Source organism: Capra hircus, chromosome 9, assembly GCF_001704415.2.
Source record: "Capra hircus breed San Clemente chromosome 9, ASM170441v1, whole genome shotgun sequence".
NCBI classification, from domain to species: domain Eukaryota; kingdom Metazoa; phylum Chordata; class Mammalia; order Artiodactyla; family Bovidae; genus Capra; species Capra hircus.
The window spans coordinates 73,619,187-73,629,708 of NC_030816.1; the positions used below are offsets into that span (position 1 = coordinate 73,619,187).

The 10,522-nt window shown below is 46.6% G+C and overlaps 1 non-coding gene across 1 annotated transcript; it reads right to left on the minus strand.

Moving 5' to 3' along the window:
- TRNAE-UUC lies at positions 2,208 to 2,280 on the minus strand. The gene has a single exon. It is a non-coding gene; the product is annotated as a tRNA-Glu (tRNA).

The window sequence follows — 10,522 nt, forward strand, 5'->3', positions numbered from 1 at the left end:
CTTTATCCATTCATCTGTCGATGGACATGTAGGTTGCTTCCATATTCTAACTATCATAAATAGTGCTGCAATGAACAATGGGGTACATATGTCTTTTTCAAGGAGTGGGATTGCTGGGTCATATAGTGGTTTTATTCCTAGATTTTAAGGAATCTCCAAACTGTCTTCCATAGTGGCTATATCAATTTACATTCCCACCAAGAGTGCAAGAACATTCCCTTTTCTCCACATCCTCTCCAGCTTTTATTGTTTGTAGATTTTTTGATGATGGCCATTCTGACTGGTGTAAGGTGATATCTCATTGTGGTTTTGATTTGCATTTCTCTAATAATGAGCGATGTTGAGCATCTTTTCATGTGTTTGTTAGCCATCTGTATGTCTTCTTTGGAAAAATCTCTGTTTAGGTCTTTTTCCCACTTTTTGATTGGGTTGTTTGTTTTTCTGGTATTGTGTTGTATGAGCTACTTGTATATTTTGGAAATTAATTCTTTGTCAGTTGTTTCATTTGCTATTATTTTCTCCCATTCTGAGCATTGTCTTCTCACCTTGTTTACAGTTTCCTTTGCTATGCAAAAGCATTTAAGTTTAATCAGGTCCCACTTGTTTAGTTTTGTTTTTATTTCTGTTACTCCAGGAGGTGGGTCATAGAGCATCTTGCTTTGATTTATGTCATCGACTGTTCTGCCTATGTTTTCCTCAAAGAGATTTATAGTTTCTGGTCTTATATTTAGGTCTTTAATCCATTTTGAATTTATCTTTGTGTATAGTTAGGAAGTGCTCTAATTTCATTCTTTAACATGTAGCGGTCCAGTTTTCCCAGTACCATTCATTGAAGAGGCTGTCTTTACCCCATTGTATATTCTTGCCTCCTTTGTCAAAAATAAGGTAACTATAGGTGCATGGGTTTATTTCTGGGCTTTGTATCTTGTTCCATTAGTCTACATTTCTGCTTTTGTGTCAGTACCATACTGTCTTGATGACTTTTTGTAGTACAATCTGAAGTCAGGAAGGTTGATTCCTCCAGCTCTATTCTTCTTTCTTAGGATGGCTTTGGCTATTCCGGGATCTTTTATGTTTCCACATGAATTGTGAAACGTTTTGTTCTAGTTCTGTAAAAAGAAATGCCATTGGTAATTTGATAGGGATCACATTGACTTATTGAGTTTTAATAGAATTATTCCACAGACTGTTTCACTGAAGCGCCAGATTCAATATCCCAAAGCATAGTTATATTACTATTGAATAGTGGAAACATACAGCCAAGTTTTTTAAACTTGTCACCTGTATTTCTTCATTAACCACAATTTTATTCTCTTCTACTGTTCACAACCATTAACATACCATAGTTAAAAGCACTGATTTCATATTACTGAAACAAATGGGCCCCACGTTCTAAGACAAGTGAAATAAGCAGGACTCAAGCCACAGTTGTAATATATAGTGGAACTATTTGTAACTCTTTCTGTATTTTCCAGGTCTCCTATAAATGTGTTGTCATACTTTCATAACTTAAAAAATAGAAGAGAAAAAATTTTAAAAAGAATCAGCAGGACTTGCTGAAAACCTTTAGCCAATAGTCATTTTTTCCCTCTGAGCATGTGTGCTCCGGCATCTGTGTTTGCTACAGGGGAGAAATCTTAAGACCCTTAGCACTGTATAAACCTTTCATTTTTCATGGCATTTTTATGTAATCATGAGTCCACAAGTAAAAAGATTTTATTACTATACTGAGTCATTGGTTCTATTTTCTCAGATTTCTACAAGCAAATAGAGGAAAAAAAATACCCTTCCATTCTCAATACATGCGATTTAGTAACACCAGCTGTCTCCTGTCAACAGAAGAGTGACCTTCAGTTATTCCTTGTACAGTCTGTTTTCATTTCCTAAGGTCCCAGGTTGCTCTACTATGCTTTAAAAATTATAATTGGACATAGAACCCTTGGCATCTTCATTCATTCAGAAAATGGGCTTAATATGTGTTTCCTAGCGCTTGCATGTCCTGCGCGTTGCCTACATGCTGGGGGCTTGTTGGAGGTCTCCTCCCACTGCGTTTGTTACACAGCTCTCTCTCTCTCTGCCTGTGCTGTTCAGGATAATTTCATGTACCTAGGTGACCTCAGAATTGTGCTATCCAGTTACACTGGTTTTTGTTACATCCTTCTTTCTAATGCATCCGTGCTTTGGTCACACCAAGGGGCATGCAGAACTTCCCCAGCCAGGGATTGAACCCGCACCCACGGCAGTGAAAGTGCTGAGTCCTAACCACTGGACCACCAGGGAATTCCCTCTGCTGTTTTTATAGATTCTTTGTTTTCTAACATTTTAGATTAGTTAACTATTAACCATTCATCCTGAATTCATCCTCCTGTACGTCCTAGGCATTTTCTCTGGAGGTCTGTACATGACCCACAAGGAGACGAGCAGCATGGGTGGTGATTTGTAACCTCAGGACCAACCATGACTCAGTCCTGGGAATCATCTCAGAACACCTCTAACTCGGCACATCCTCCAACTATGCTGCTCGCGTTTACTGGCTTGATAAAGAAATGCCAAGCAGACATATGTACCTCACATTGCACTTTCCTGTTTCTCTTAAAAAAGAGAATCACATTGATCTGACAAGGTCTGCTTCTTCAGCAAATAGTCTGGGCACTGTGTAGTTTTTAAAAGAACAGTTAACACCTGCTTTTTACTACATTATTAGGCACTGTTCTAAATGCTTTTCAGGGCTTCCTTCTTAGTTCAGTTGGTAAAGAATTTGCCTGCAATTCAGGAGACCCCAGTTCAATTCCTGGGTTGGGAAGACCCCCTGGAGAAGGGCATGGCTACCCACTCCAGTATTCTGGCCTGGAGAATTCCATGGACTGTATAGTCCCTGGGGTCACAAAGAGTGGGACACGACTTTCACTTTCACTTTCTAGATGCTTCTCAAATATTAACTCATGTGATCCTCATAACAACACAAAGAGGCAGATGACATGATATTTCCATTTACAAAAGAAGAACTGAGGCAAAGAGAGGTTAAGTAACTCTCCCACAGGAATAGGACTCGAAAGTGAAAGTGAAGTCACCTAGTCGTGTCCAACTCTTTGTGACCCCATGGACTGCAGCCTGCCAGACTCCTCCATCCATGGGATTTTCCAGGTAAGAATACTACAGTGGGTTGCCATTTCCTTCTCCAGGAGATCTTTCCGACCCAGGGATTGAACCCGGGTCTCCCACACTGCAGGCAGACACTTTACCATCTGAGACACCAGGGAAGTCCTGGCCAATATTAAAAACCAAGCAGTCTCTAGCCACGCTTTTAACCACTGCAATGCGCTGCCTCAGGCTCTCCAGGGAGCTGCAGAGCAATTTGTATGACTGTTTATTCCAAGGCAGCTATTTATTCCAGCTCTCAATCCCTGAAATCTTTCCATGAGGAGGAATTTCACATTTGAACTGCTACTCCGCCTTTTGCTCATCTTCCTAATCTGATTCCTACGAGTGAGGACAGGATCTCTTGTTTTGTTCATCACTAGGTACCTGCTCCCCACGTGAGTCTGGCACACCGAAGTGTGCAATGAATTTTAAGTGACCTGATAAATTTGGTAATCTCATGTAACTTTATTTTTCTATCATGTCCCCACCAAGTGCATCTCAATATCACATTCCTCCCATAGGCGAGGCATTGTGTTAGCATGGCAGATAAAGTCACCACCTTAGAGCTTATAGGAGGGAACTACGCACAGTCAATCCTTGTTATTCTCGGAATTCCATACAATTTGTGAATTGGGGGACTCCCTGGTTGTACAATGGATGGGATCCTCCTGCCAACACAGGGGACAATAGCTGCGATCCCTGGTCCGAAGAAGATTCCGCTTGCAGCAGAGCAGCTAAGCCTGCGAGCCACGACTGCTAAAATCCGCACACCCTAGAGCCCAGGCGCAGCAGCAAAGACCCAGTGCAGCCACAGCCAGAGTGAATTCACTGGTTTCCGTTTCTGGATTTGCCTCCTCACGATAGTCATTCATGGGCGTGAACAGAACAGAGGCAGTGCTGGGTCTTGTGATGCTCAGGCTCAGGTCAGATAGACCCCACGAGGACCCCGCCTTCTTGTTTCAGCTCTCCTACTTCAAACACCTGTCCCTTTTTCATGGACTATTTAGTGCCACAGGTTTTGCATTTGGGGGCTTTTCATTGTTTACCGTGACCCCTCAAACATAATGCTGTCTAGTGTTCCTGAGTTCAAGCCCAGCCTGTGCCTGTGAAGAAGACGATGTGTCAGGCAAGTTTCATCCGGGCATGAGCGAGTCAAACAGTGCTGCTACCGGGGAGGTCGACGTCAACAAGTCAACCATATAGATGAAAAGCACACAGCAAAAACAAGGTCACGTATTGATTGGTTGATGAAAACACTGTGACCAGAGCCTCATGGGAACCTAACCCTGTATTCCCCTAGGAGCAGCGATTTCGTATTGACAATTTCAGTGTTTGTGGAGACTTCAAAGAACACAACTACCTTAAATAACGAGAATCGGCTATAATTATAAGGCAAGTGCTGTACAGAGGGGCACAAGGTTCAGGGATGGGAGAGATGACTTCTACTGGTCAATTCAAAGACAACTTGTGAAAGGGAGGCATTTGAAATGGGATTCATGGCAGGTGAGAATCTGACAGAGGTGAGAAGACATTCCAAATACACATTCCTGTAGGAATCTAGAGGCTACAGAGACTGCAAAGATCCACAGGGAACCTCGCTTGGCTGAAAGGTAAGTACAGGTTGGGAAGATAAGGCAGGAAAGATAATTTGAACCATTCTGTTGATGATGATTGAGAGTGTACTTAATCTGATAGACAATAATGAGCCATGGAAGCTTTGGGGGTAACTTGCCAAGGAAATAAAAATGGAAGTCCATATAAAGACTTGAACGTAAATGTTGACAGCAGAATTATTCATTACAGCCCCAAACTGGGAACAACCCACACACCCATCAATAGGTGAAGGGACAAACAGATGTCATCTGTCTACACATTGGAATGATTGATGAAGGGACAAACAGATGTCATCTATCTACACATTGGAATGATTGAAAAGGAGCAAATCCTGACACCACAACGTAGATGAATCATACATGTGTTACACTGAGTGAAAGAAGCCAGACAGTCAATTCAGTCACTCAGTCGTGTCTGACTCTTTGCAACCCCATGGATTGCAGCACGCCAGGCTCCCCTGTCCATCACCAACTCCTGGACCTTGCTCAGACTCACATCCATCAAGTCGGTGATGCCATCCAACCATCTCATCCTATTTCATCCATCCCCTTCTCCTTCAGCCTTCAATCTTTCCCAGCATCAGGGTCTTTCCCAATGAGTCAGTTCAAATGTATCCACTTGTCAAAACTCATTTAAAAATTGGGAACTTTCTATATAAAACTCACACAATTTATGTGAGTGCACTTCATTGTATTAAAACAATACATATTAAATTAAATTAAATTAATGAATGTGTCTTAAAAGAAACTTTAGGGGAGGAAACCTCTAATACATTTTAATACTTTGAGGTGAAAAGTAATGAAAAAACACTCATGAGAAAGGCAAATAAGGGCAAAAGCAGAAAGACAAGTACCAACTAGGTGCCCTCTTGTAATGATCAGGTATAAGGTGGTACCTTGTCACATCTGAAGCTAAGGACTCACAGACATCATCCTATGTGAGAATTTCCATTATCGATACTGTCGCTAACTTGTGTTTTATTTACAAGTTCATAGTAGTAAATATACCGGTTTCTCTGAAAGCTATCACCGTCTATCAGGTGACCAAGATACCTGGTTGGTGTTCTTCTCAATCCACTGACACCATTGAATTAATGCTGAGAAAGCTGAGAACAACCTGTGCTGAGGAGCGTCATGTCCTCATTCATTCTTGGGAGCTCAGCATGAGACCAGCGCCTGTGAACACACTGTGGAAGCGGCTGGTGAACTGTACCCCCAAGATCAGCGCTGTCTTAGGACCTTGGTTCCCCCGGTCCCTCCTAAGGGCCGTTCGTTGCGAGGGAGGGAAGGGCTGGCCTGTCCTGGTGCTCAGTCCCACGCAGCCCGTGGGGGCGGGAAGCCCCAGGGCACAGCCTCTGGCAGCTCAAATTCTGCAGCACCAACAGACGTCCTCCCAGGGTGACTGCTTTTTCATTAAACTATTTAATTCTAGTAATTTTCTTGTATATAAAATTAATACCTCTGGTTATACTCGCTATGTAACATTTTATGATGACACTTCCTCAACAACCATCAGATGCTTCTACTGAGTTAAACCTTACTTTAGAAATTTCTTTCTTATTCATTCAAAACATGCAGTCCTACGTGCCGAGGCTTATTCTGGTTCTAGGGACACAGGCCCAGCGTTACGGTCTCCCCTGAGCCCACCTGGCCCCGGGGACCTCTCACGTTCCTGCACTGCCTGTCATGTGCCTGCTTTGAGAGTGGTCTTGTCATGTCTTAGCTTCATGTTCTCCCCTTAGTAGCCTGTGCTCAAACTCAAGAGAATACTGTTCTAGTAGTTTTTTGGGTTGTTTTGTTTTGGCTGTGCCATGGGTCGTGCAGAATCTTCGTTCCCCAACCAGGGGCCCCCTGCGTCGGAATCATGGAGTCTTAACCACTGGACCGTCAGGGAAGTCCCGAAAATACACTTCTAAATGTCAGCAACCGTTTCCTTTACTGAAGAACTGTGAACTGGCTTTTCTGGCTTCTACTTCTGTGAAACGGTGGAGAACCTCAGCAGTCAAGACGTGCTGCAGAGTGCTCCAAAAATCAGCTGTCAGTCTCTTTAGAACTGGTTTCGGTTCTGAGATTGAGGCGGGTGGAAAGGGAAACGGGCAAGGGAACCGCTCTGGGGTCACCGCACCTGAAAGGCTGGAGAGGGGCTCTCTGATCCTGTACTCCTTGCTTCTTGATTTGCTCAGCGCCTGTTGATACTAAGTTGGATGGATTCCTAAATCTGACACGGTGTTGCTTCTTTCTCACTGTCTTTCAATGTTCTCTTTAATAAGGAAGGTAGAGCGAGGCTATCTCAGAAGGATGCCTCCCTCCTTGACCGCTGAGCTGGGGTGAGGGACTCAGCACACATGTGGCTTCTCCCTTTGCACCCCACTTTCTTGCTTTCTAAGCACATCATGAGAACATCTTCCATCCGCCCAGCTCCAGGCGGCACGACTCCTGACTGCTGAATAAACAGAATGGAAGTCGAGCAGCAGAAAAGCACGAATGCACACAGAGGCATAATTATAAGGGAACGTTTTTGGCTTGAAAACATTGCTCACCCGGAAAAAACTTTAGCGAGAGGAGTTTAAGCTGTTTTCAGTTTTCCCTTCAGAAATAGTTTCTGACAGGGCTGATATTTCCAGAGTTCAAAAGCAACTCTTCGAGCAGAGGATTAAAGTTGTAATTAATTCCACAAGACGGCACAGACGTGGTCCAGCAGGCTTCAAAAGCACCTAGGATGCTGATCACAGGAAACGGACGTGGAGTAGAGGAAGCAACGGCTCCACGGAGGGGTCTGGGCTCCTCTACACCTCAGAAGGCACTGCTTGAAAGTCCACATGAAGCCATCACCTCCAGTGCTTGAGAACGAAGTCCCCCCAGCAGTGGGCCTTTGCCGACCACCTACATTGGCTTGGCTAAGGCATTTAACCTTGTGTGAGTCCCATCCCTACCCCTCTTCACAAAGCACTAATGGAAAAAAAAAAAAAAAATGAAAGAAAAAACTCACAACTACACACAATGTGAGCACACAGCGTGAGCATACACATTGAGTTTACAGGCTCATCGGGAGAAACAGCAACAGAGCCAGGGAAAGAGAAGAGCCCCGAAGAGGGATGTTTATTCCGGTGGCTCCCTTACCCAGACTTCAAGCTACTCCCAGCCCACGCTGATTCCTTCAGCGATCTGTGGCAAATAAGAAAAAATGAGAACAATATGCTGCATTTCCATAGCTGATTTTTTTTAAGGCTGCCTGTTGTTCTAAACATTTTTAAACTTCTCTGTAGACCCTAAACCCCTTGAGACATGACCTAGCAGTGAAGGCTTTAAATTCGAAGGGCCTCTCTGTTAGTTCTCAGCCTCCAGGAAGCAGACACGGTGAGGCAAGATTAGAGAGGCGAGATGAAGGTGGGGGGAGCCTGTAGAGCTGGAGGTGGGCCTGAGCCCCAAGGTTGCAGGGGGAGAGGCGAAGGACTGGGCAGGCAGACTGGGACCCCAGCACACATCTAAGGCAGTTCCTTCCAGCCAGGGCGGTGGGGAGTCATCAGCTCTAGCAACCTATCCGAGGAAAGCAGAGGAGCCCAGGTCTGCACGGAATGGGCCTCACCCGACAGCCCTGGGCTCCATCAGTGGCTGGAAGCCTCAGCAGGGTGCCGTGATGGATCCGCAGGGGGCAGCAGCTGGGGCCTTGCGGCGGCAGGATGTCTGGCTGCTCCGTGTTCGTGGCTGTCACGGTCCAGCCACATGCCTCATGGATCTGCCTCATCTCTCCACGTGGTCTAGGGAACAACGCCTCCAGGAACCTGTGGGCCTCTTCCTGTGGACGGAGGGAAGTGGTCCGATTCCAGCTCCAGTCCCTGCGGCTGGTCTCGGGGCCACAGCCCATACTCACTGCCTCCCTCGTCCTCTGCCCATTCCAGTTTCCCCTCACCCTCCGCTGGTCTTTGGGGCATCCCGGATGTAACCCACACCTTGTTCCCTGAGGGTTCTGAGTCCGGCCAACCACCACCTGCATGGCCTAGGGCAGCACTGTCTACTGAGAGCCGCAGGGAGGCAGGTAGCCAGAGGCCAAGCCGGTCACCTGGGCTCCTCACTGTGCCTCCCTGTCCCCATTTTTTAAGAAGCAGCCCAGCCTCCTTCCAATGACCGTGACCACGACCCTCATGCGCTGGTTGCCGGACACAAGGGTTGCGGATGCCTCCACGGTATCTGTAGTTCTAGCCATGCACTCTGGCAAGAAGGCTCCCCTTTTCTGGCCCTGCAGAGCCCAAAGGTGGGGGAAAGAGAAGCACACAACCCCTGGTGCCATTAGTGGTCTTGGGAAGTGCTGCCACTTCTTCTTCACCCCTCGTTTCCCAGCCCTGTGGGCATCTGATCCTGCTTGGGCTTGACTCTGGGTGGACCATCTCCAACCTAAAATGAACTGATGGTGGTTCATTCAACCCCACGACTTGAGGGGTCTGATGGAGCCCATAATGGACAGTTCCACGTGGTCACTTGTCTCCCCATCATCAAAGCCCAGTAACATGCGTGTGTGCTAAGTCTTTTCAGGCATGTCCAACTCTCTGTGACCCTATGGGCTGTAGCCTGCCAGGCTCCACTGTCCATGGGATTTTCCAGGCAAGGATACTGGAGTGCGTCGTGTGCCCTCCTCCAGGGGCTCTTCCCGACCCAGGGATGGAAATGGATATTAATGAGCCCTGCTCTGTGCCATCCTTTTACCACCAACCCTGGGCAGCTGCAGAAAGCACACGTGAATCTCCTGGCGGTGCTGACTCCCTCTCCCCGATGCATTCCTGATGGCCCCTCCTGGAGTATCTCCCCCATTAGTCTTCAGCCTCACCTAGGACACCCTGTCCAGCTTGGCCATTCCGCTCCATCTCCATCCCTTCCTTCACCATCTGTTAGGGCAACTCAGGCCTGTTCACCTCACTCAGTGCTGGCTGGCACACTTCAGCTTCAAACAGCCACCTCAGCAGGAGTTTTCCCCACCTCTGGAGGCCTTACCAGGGTGTTAAACCCCATGTCCAATAATGCACCCCAAATCGATTAATTCTTGCTTATCCGATCTTGTATTCCATCCCTCTTTGATCAAAGCCCTCAAAATCAAATTCCAGAGAGATGCCCCTGCCCCCTGTCTGTAGTGCTTTCTGATTCTCCCAGCTCCTCAGGAATATAATCATTTTCCTCCTTGATCAGATTCAGTCTGTGTGCTGGAATCAAACTGGCAGCCAGGAGAGGAGATGAGGGCGGCTTCGAGGGGCCATCCTGCCGCCCTGCAGCATCTTCCCGCAGAGGGCAGGGCCACCTCTTCCTGGAGAGGGGCCACTTCTGCCAGCTCCGAGGCTCGGAGCCAACATCCTCAGAAGCATCCGTCCAGATGTCCCCATCACTTGCTCACGGGTCATGTGTTCCCAGCCAGGGGGATGCCCTTGGCAGCGTGACAGACCTGCCTTGGCTGAGGAGTTCTGTGTCTATCAGGTCCTCAATCTACTCTTCAGCTGTGTCAGTTTTTCCACTGCAGAAGATAAAGGCTTTTAGCAAGAGGCCTCCCACCCAGCCTTTAATTGCTCATTAAAGCCTAACAACAATAGTAATAGTAATATTTATTATCCCTCTGCAGGGCCTCAATGCAGCTTTGTTTAGTCACTCAGTCGTGTCTGATTCTTTGCAACCCCATGGACTTTAGCCCATCAGGCTCCTTTGTCCATGGGATTTCCACGATATGTTGGAGTGGGTTGCCATTTCCTTCTCCAGGAACTGGACAATAGGCCTCTATTTCTTAGCTT